The sequence below is a fragment of the Oncorhynchus mykiss genome, chromosome 17 (genome assembly GCF_013265735.2).
Source record: "Oncorhynchus mykiss isolate Arlee chromosome 17, USDA_OmykA_1.1, whole genome shotgun sequence".
NCBI lineage: Eukaryota > Metazoa > Chordata > Actinopteri > Salmoniformes > Salmonidae > Oncorhynchus > Oncorhynchus mykiss.
Window position 1 is genome coordinate 30,772,853 of NC_048581.1, and position 9,314 is coordinate 30,782,166.

At 43.3% G+C, this 9,314-nt stretch overlaps 1 protein-coding gene across 1 annotated transcript in view; it reads right to left on the reverse strand.

Moving 5' to 3' along the window:
• Positions 1-8,701, reverse strand: part of LOC110493700 (axin-2) — a 50,477-nt gene extending 41,776 nt beyond the window's left edge. The window contains exon 1 of the mRNA XM_036949694.1: positions 8,551-8,701. The gene's annotated coding sequence lies outside the window, so the exon portion shown is untranslated. The remainder of the gene's footprint in view (positions 1-8,550) is intronic.
• Positions 8,702-9,314: the final 613 nt, after the last annotated feature.

The following is a 9,314-nucleotide window of genomic DNA, read 5'->3' on the forward strand; positions in this document are numbered from 1 at the left end:
CACACACACAGACATGTTTCAGACATGGATCAGAGAGAGGCCCGGCTCCTGCCTTTGAACCGTAGCGTGGTGGTGTCCGATAAGCCAGCCGTGTGGGTTAGTCAGGAACTCTGCATAACTCAGCACATTCTTACAGCACACAGCGCTAGATGCCAGGCCACACTGCGGTCACCCTATCCACCACCCACCATGGAGAGGCCACAGCCCCAGAGGCGACACCCCAAGCAAGGCCAGGCAACACGAACACAGCTCCCCCTCCGTCCTCAAACTCAACCATGGTTCCTCCATCCAGTAGAGCAGGATTTCTTGGGACAATCACAGTTGGAGTTTGGCCTGGAGTTTTTCCTGACTATATGACCTGACCAGGAAAAAGCTCAGGGCACCAAGTTATGACCTATAACTACAGATGTAGGATCTAAATTTGATCACCCTGTTGCATTTAAAACTTGTACTGTATTTGAGGTTTAAAAAGGCTTCTGAAGTTAGTAATTTCCACTTAAACCGCTTTTTTTCAATTTCTGCCTAAATGATATACGCAAATCTAACTGCCTCTAGCTCAGGTCCTGAAGCAAGGATATGCATATTCATGGTAACATTTGAAAGGAAACACTTTGATGTTTGTGGAAATGTGAATTGAATGTAGGAGAATATAACACCATAGATCTGGTAGAAGAAAATACAAATAAAAAACCAACTGGTCTTTTTCTACCACCTTCTTTGAAATGCAAGAGAAAGATCATAGTTCTAGCCATCACTCTTGTTGTAATTCCGATAGTGTCCACAAGATGGCAGCAGTGTATGTGCAAAGTTTCAGCTGGATAACTTGAAGAATGACTGACCCACAAGACTCTTAGTGTGAAGTCCCCAGGTACATTTGGGCAAATCGTGAAGCAGACATTCACATTCATATTCCATTTTTCTGCAAGAATATCGTCAAATCTGTATACTTGGACTTTGATTTATTGTTCCACCAAGTATTAGTAGTCATATAATAAGTTCAACATTTGCAAAACAACCAGTTTTCATAACTTCATAACTTTGAATATCCTTATAATTTTTGTCCAAAATGAAAAGGCATGCTGTCGTACAAGGTTATTACCTACATTTTATGACATATACATGGTTTCCGGATACTCCCGTAAAGCCCAGCTCATTGCCTATCTAGCTAGCTTTGTTTGACCCCGACCCCAGTGCTTATTTGACAAAGATACAGTCGTTCAAGTGATGGCCGCCCGCATCATCGGCGTGCCATGAAGGCATCACTCTCTGACCAAACATGGTGTCCTATAGGATATACTACACTCCGAATGAAACAGTGAAGTCTTGTTACCTTCTACGATTTCTTTCGGAATAGATACGAACGTGATTTGACTCGTTCAAACAACGTTTGGGGTGAGAATTTCACAGATTCCTTTCTTTGCGAATTGAACGAGTCTAAATTCAAAATCGATTGTGCGTGCTATATGAACCTTTTTAGGATATGAAAAAGGATTTTATCTAACAAAACGACAATTCATGTTATCTCTGGGACTCTTTGGATGATACATCAGAGCAAGATTTCAGAATGTAAGTACACATTTCACCTTCAGAGGTGAATTTATCAAACCTATTGCGTTGAAAAAAGTGTTTCGATGTTCGGAGCTCTCCTCAAACAATAGCATGGCATTTTATCCCCGCAGTAATAGCTACTGTAAATTGGATAGTGCAGTTATATTAACAATAAATTAAGATTTCAGCCGACATTTGTTGTTTCTCTAAAATCTGCGATCTTGACATAAAGCACTGCATGATTTACAACGGAAAGCCAATCCTTTTATAATCCACATAATAATTCACTTTTCCTGTTGCTGCAAGATTATTGTCCTGCTGTAGCAAACTGGCTCAAATGAAGATCCTAAATCTGTAGGGCCCAGTGTTTTTCTTGGTCAGGTCAGTTGGTCAAGACAAAATGGGCCTTGTGTAGGATTACAACACTAGCAATCTAAAAAGTCACTCAATGTTCAAGAAATGTCCAATAGACCGCAACAATAGTATATTCCACACTTGCATCTATCTTGGTGGTACGGGAAAAACTGGCTAGGTAGATGTTGTCTTGTAGCTTTTATGGAAGGATACAGCGCACCAGGACTCCCATGTAGGTCAGGCACAAATCCTGTGCCTCCAGCAGAGAACCCAGAACCTCTTTGAGCATCTGAAGGAGCCAAGGAGAAGAGAGGAGAGCAGAGTTTCTTCCAGGTGCTGCTTTCACAGTGGTAATCCTTCCTCAGCGTGACTGTGGGTTTTACAGAGAATCTCTCCAAACAGGTCCCAGATGGTGGGAGGTAGACAGTAACACAAATAAAACACATGCAGACACACACGTACTCCATAAGCTTGCAGTTACTTAGGGACACACACACACACTCATACACACTTGCAGTTGTTTAGGCACGCACACACGAGCTTGTACATACCCTAGGCCACACACGTGTACACACCCGACGACTGAAGGTGAGAACTGATTTGTCACTCCTGGGTGGTCCTTGTGTAAAGATAAGGTGAGCTCTGCTAAAGCCCTCTGTTAAGTAGAAGCACAAGTTGGGGCTGTTTTGTTAGGTTAGCAGCGGAGACCTCTTTACAACACGTGTGGAATGTCTGCGGCCCGTAGAGCTGTAGAGAGCTAGAAGAGTGCCTCTAAGTTTAACTCCCATCGCAGAGCTCGTTTAATGACAATGAGTCAGGAGGATGACTAGTTGAAACTAATATAAACCTCCTCCTAACAGGCCCTGTGGCCCTTTTTCTGCTCACATCATCTCCTCTGTTTGTGGAAGATTAGCACACAACATACAGGAGGCCTCTCGCTTTGTAGCAGAGCTGGTCAGGTGTTAGGATCAGAAAGGTGGATAGAAAGAAGAGGAAGACCCTTGAAATGAAGAGATAAAAGAGTCAATCTTTCCCCATTTCAAACCAAATCCTCCGTAGCTGCCTATTTCTGTCTGGAAGGGAAAAAAATCCCAGTCTCCTCACTCCTCTCTCCTTTTTTTATGTGGTTACTGGAACAACAATGTACATTTCGAAGTGTTTTGTCCTTTGATGTTTGCATTTACCAAACCGACTTAAAGCGGAGGAGAAAAGAGAGGGCGAGAAAGACGCGGGAGAGAGATTTTGTGGTGTGCTTTCGCTCTCTCTCATTGGCAAGGCATCTGACGTCTAGCCGGCAAAAGACAAAATTCGGTTTCGCCTGTTAAGCCGTCTGTCAAGAGGGTTTTCTCTTTTTTTTCTTGCCCGTTTCGTGGATGTGGCTGTGCCGTTGTGAAGGCCGCTTACACGCTTTTCAAACAATAACAGTTCAATGCTCCCCCTTCTGCTTCCTCTGCCAGGGCCCAGCACATGCCAACACATCCTTTTGAGAGCCTTGAAACGACAACAAACGCTAAGCGTTTTCACCACGGAGAGAAAAGAGGCCCATCCGCGAGTCTGTGTAATTAAAGTCGATCTAATACTGTTACATTTCTGCTCGGAAATACACAAAAAAGGAGCGTTTCCAAGGCTCTTTCTCCGTGGCTAATCCGGCGCTTCTTTGTTGAGGTCGCCACAAAGACACCTTGCTCACAGAGAAACAGAGAAGACTCAAAATGGTGGAAATAAAATAGCCAGGTTTCGAAACTTCAGTTTGCTGGCTTGAATTAAGTGTAGGCCGCTACACTACGACAGCAGGCTCAAAGACCACATGGAATCTGAATTTCTATCTTTACCCCCTCTTTGATATGAGCTTCAAACCGACTATGTGTCATCTCTCAGTCAGCCAACATTCTCTATTTCTTCACCCAGGAAGGTGACCACACAGGGCATACTGTACGTTTGATCAGACGCTAGCATCATCGGGTTGTCTACATATATATCTATGTCACGGCGCTAATTGTACGTGACACATTCAGACTTCAGGCATTTTTTTCTCTCGCAACATTGTTACATATACAAAACCTTCAGAAACAACAAAAAACCAACATCCTCCAATGTGTCTGTCACCTTTGAAGAAATCCATCTCCATTTTGGTTGCTGTAATCCTTGGCCATTCATTCACCTCCACCCCTGCACGGCTGTGCTGTAGGAGGCATCAGCGGCTTCGAACATTAAAGAGACAATCAAAGAGTGAGGCATCAGAGCTGGGCTAGTGCCTCCGGAATGCAAAGTGTTATCAGAAATACAGCTGAACTTGATCCTCTGTGCCAGTCCTTCCCACAGGCAAAGTTATCCTTTCGACCGGCTGCTGCCTTCAATAACCCCAAACAACGATAATGTCAGCGTCAAAAGCTTCACAAATGGTTTGGGTGCTGATGATGTGAATATGCAAACGTGTCTGAATGCAAAGTACGCACTGATTATTGACTTTGTGTATTCAGGTCTGATGTGTTGGTTTGAATGGGGTTGAACACAAAGGCATACAGTTGTTAACAAACTATAGTTTTGTCAAGTCGGTTAGGACATCTACGTTGTGCATGACACAAGTCATTTTTCCCCCAAAATTTTACAGACAGATTATTTCACTTATAATTCACTGTATCACAATTCCAGTGGGTCAGTAGTTTATATACACTAAGTTGACTGTGCCTTTAAACAGCTTGGAAAATTCCATAAAATGATGTCATGTCTTTAGAAGCTTCTGATAGGCTAATTGACATCATTTGAGTCAATTGAAGGTGTTCCTGTGGATGTATTTCAAGGCCTACCTTCAAAACTCAGTGCATCTGCTTGACATCATGGGAAAATCTAAAGAAAAAAAAAAGAAAAATTGTAGACCTCTACCAGTCTCCCCAGTCTCTCTTTATTTCATCCTAACGTTTTTTTTTTAAACATTTATTTATCTAGGCAAGAACAAATTCTTATTTTCAATGACGGCCTAGGAACAGTGGATTAATATAAAACTGCCTTGTTCAGGGGCAGAACGTCAGATATTTACCTTGTCAGCTCTGGAATTTGACCTTGCAACCTTTCGGCTACTAGTCCAACGCTCTAACCACTAGGCTACCTGCCGCACCCATGTCTATGTTCTGGCTCTGAGCCCGCCTGCCTGACCACTCTGCCTGCCTGACCACTCTGCCTGCCTGACCACTCTGCCTGAGCCTGCTGCCTCTGGATTATCGACCCCTGCCTGCCTTGACCTGTCGTTCGCCTGCCTTGACCTGTTGTTGCTATAAACATTGTTACTTCAACACAGTCTGCACTTGGGTCTTACCTGAAACCTGGTAAACTTGTTTCTCTCTGCCTTCAAAAGGGGAGAGGGGCACTAAAATGTCTTGCTCCTGAGGTGGGGGAGACCCCCCAAAAGGCTAGGGCCGGCCCTACTTCTGACCTCTGTGCTCATGAAACAGTACCAAAATATAAGTGTGTCAATATCAATATATATTTTACTGTATCTTATCTTTTTTTTTTGTATCAGGATGTGGTATCTTGCGGCTAGAGACTGTATGAGTTAATAAAGGTCAGGTGGATTACTACTTTCATGTGTAATGGTATATGTGAAAGGTATGTATGTACCTGTATGTATCATGTATAATGTTAAAAGTTGTCTTTTAAGTCTTAGGATATGACGTGGTTGAGCACCAATTGTATACAGGTCAAAAGGTTTCCCCTTTAAGGTATTTTAAACAGATCATACACTGAACAAAAATATAAATGCAACATGTAAAGTCATGGTCTCATGTTTCATGATCTGAAATCAAATATTTTCCATACGCACAAAAAGCTTATTTCTCAAAAATGTTGTGCACAAATCTGTTTACATCCCTTATAGTGAGCATTTCTTCTTTTGCCAAGATAATCTATCCACCTGACAGGTGTGGCATATCAAGAAGCTGATTAAACAGCATGATCATTACACAGGTCCACCTTGTGCTGGGGACAATAAAAGGCCACTCTAAAATATGCAGTTTTGTCACACACACAACGCCACAAATGTCTCAAGTTTTGAGGGAGCGTGCAATCGGTATGCTAATTGCAGGAATGTCTAACAGCTGTTGCCAGAGAACGCAATGTACCATAAACCTCCTCCATAAGCCTCCTCCTCTACCATAAGCCTCCTCCAACATCGTTTTAGAGAATTTAGCAGTACGTCCAACTGACCTCACAATCGCAGACCACGTGTATGGTGTCGTGTGGGCGAGCGGTTTGCTGATGTCAATGTTGTGAACAAAGTGCCCCATAGTAGTGGTGGGATTATGGTATGGGCAGGCATAAGCTACTGACTACGAACACAATTGCATTTTATCGATGGCAATTTGAATACACAGAGATACCGTGAAGAGATCCTGAGGCCCATTGCCGTGCCATGCACAGCCCCATGTCACAAGGATCTGTACCCAATTCCCTAAAGCTGAAAATGTCCCAGTTCTTCCATGGCCTGCATACTCACCAGCCATGTCACACATTGAGCATGTTTGGGATGCTCTGGATTGATGTGTACGACAGCGTGTTCAAGTTCCTACCAATATCCAGCGACTTTGCACAGCCATTGAAGAGGGGTAGGACAACATTCCACAGGCCACAATCAACAGCCTGATCAACTCAATGCGAAGGAGATGTTCTGGGCTGCATGAGGCAAATGGTGGTCACACCAGATACTGACTGGTTTTCTGATCGATGCTCCTACCTTTTTTTAAGGTATCTGTGGCCAACATATGCATATCTGTATTCCCAGTCAGGTGAAATCCAGAGATTAGGGGCTAATGAATTTATTTCAATTGACTGATTTCTTTATATGAACTGTAACTCAGTAAAATCTTAGAAAAGGTTGTAGGTTGGGTTCATATTTTTGTTCAGTATAGAAATAGAAATCCACTGAAGCAGCACACACATTTCGTTTTAGGAAATGTACCTTTTCTAGTTCTGTAATGCTATTTCTAAGACACTGATAGCACGTAGCGCTAGCTTCAGAGTATAAACAGAGCACAGCAGTGCTGTTGTCACCAGAAGAAGAAAAAGAAGGAGGAGATGTGAATATGCATATGGAACCCACCAAGAGCCCTGCAACATCCCGACTTTGCTAGGATGAAAGGAACGGCAAAGCCAAATCGCTTTATCAACCCCAACAGCCAGTCTTATTGTGGATGTGCCTCAGATGCTAGCTAGGCCTAAAAAGTCACAGAGCTAATTGCAAGACACAACAAGGAGATTGTTTGGCCCGGCGCTAACCGTTGTGTACGTCTAACGGTAATCACCACAATAATTTGGCTCCCAGAACATCAAATGGTGGTTTGGAGCTGGAGGAATTTGCATTGAGCTCTTTGATCTGGGAAATTGAAACAAAGCATGACCCGCTATGCAAAAAGCATGAAGGTTATAGTCCCCCCCCCTTTTACTCCCCTCCCATCCAGCTAAAAGCACTTCTACATTGGAGATTATTGTGGCTAATAAAGCAGCAAAGCGTGAAAGCAGACATCAGAGACTAACTTCATAATTTAGAGGTGAACTTTGAACCAAGGTAAGTATTGTGGTTAAATGCAGTGAACTGTGTGATAACAGTCATTTGCACACATTAGAGGCTGCAATATTCTTTATGCAGTGTTGGGTCTCATTCCCCTTTAAGAGAATCCCTTGAACGATATAGGAGGTAGGAGAGATTGACATCCACCTCTATAAAATACAGTATTTATTTAATGCAGTATTGAAAGCGGTAGGGGAATTTTGAACCGTTCGTCTTCAGTCCGTGCATTAATATGTCTATGGAAAAAAGATCTACAGCAGTAAAAGGCTTTTATGTAAGTTTTGCATGAATATCACTCTCTCACATTTTCTACAAGTCCCTAAAGTCTTCTCTCTCTCTCTCTCTCTCTCTCTCTCTCTCTCTCGCTCTTCTTGAATACAACCTGTTTCCTTGCTCACTAGTGCATATAGACTTTTAATCAACTGCACTTAACCCACCAAGTGTTCGTTGCGATGCATCCCCAGAGATAATGAAGACACTAGACTACAGCCAGGCCTTTTCTCACCCAGCCTTTGTTTTAAAGGTGACAGAACCGCCTTATCAATGGGATGGAATAGACAGACCTATAGGCTGACTGGGTAACCTGTAAATACTCCTGTATTGTTACCTAGACTGCTGTTGCGACTGACTGGGTTCAAACCCAGGAGTCCTGTTTGCCAGAAGACTGTGTTAGCCTGCTGAGCTAAACGCCTAGGCATGGTATGTGATAAATAGGCTGACTGGGGAACAGTCAGATACCCAAAAGGTTATTACTCCTGCGTTATTCTCCCAGGCTGCTATTGTGACTGACTGGGTTCGAACCGGGGACTCTTGTGTGTTGCAAGCCTGTGTACGTTGACGGTTACATTGTGAGACCGCTTGAATGAGCACTTGTGTGTAAGTTGCACAGAAGGTTGGCGGCACCTTAATTGGGGAGGACGGGCTGGTGGTAATGGCTGGAGCGGAATAGGTGGAATGGTATCAAATACACCAAACACATGGTTTCCGTGTGTTTGATGCCATTCCATATGCTCTGTTCCAGCCATTATTATGAGCCGTCCTCCCCTCAGCAGCCTCAGTCAGTAGGTGTGGTTGCGTTGGGTCCACACCTTGTCTGTGCTGTTTGATTGTCCATCTTCCTCTGTCACCTGCTATAGTAGTGAAGGGAGCTGGAGGAGAGCTGGAGGGCGATGGCCCATGTGTTTTCTGCTTCTTGAGGTTCACCACATCTCTGCAGGACAGCATGGTAGCTCTAAGACAAAAGACACACATGTAATGCAATCAATTACATGTGCATGTAATTAGGATGATCATGTTTTGCATACAGAACTACAATGAGCAGCAGTTAGGTGGGAAACGGTTTGTAAAGAACGTCAGGCAGGTGGAGATCTTGTATTCGTAAAACTTCTTGACACACAAACTGAAACACTACGGGATCAGTAAGGGAGGATGAGATGTGTCAGTCAACGCTTCTTTTGACAAACTTTTCAACAAACATCCTTTGACTCGCTGAAAAGCTTGATACAACAATAGCAGGAGCGAGAGAATACAATATTTTTCTACCCGCAACTGCACTCAAGACGAACTTTGACCCCTTGAAGAGATTCATAACAAATGCATAATATTATCTGTTCAAATGCCTGGCGGAAACCATATTTTAACAATGACACATCAGTCTATCGGTCCCGCATGGGGGAAGATGTTTATGTAAAAAGTGGCCATCAGAACAAACATCTAAAGAGGAAGATATCTCCATCTTTACCTCTAGCGTCTTTAGGGATATGACAGAAAAGGGAGAGGGAACTCATAGAAAAATGTACAATTCCACCTTTTTATTCAGAACCCAGCATGAGTGTGTCGGCGAGCGAGCGAG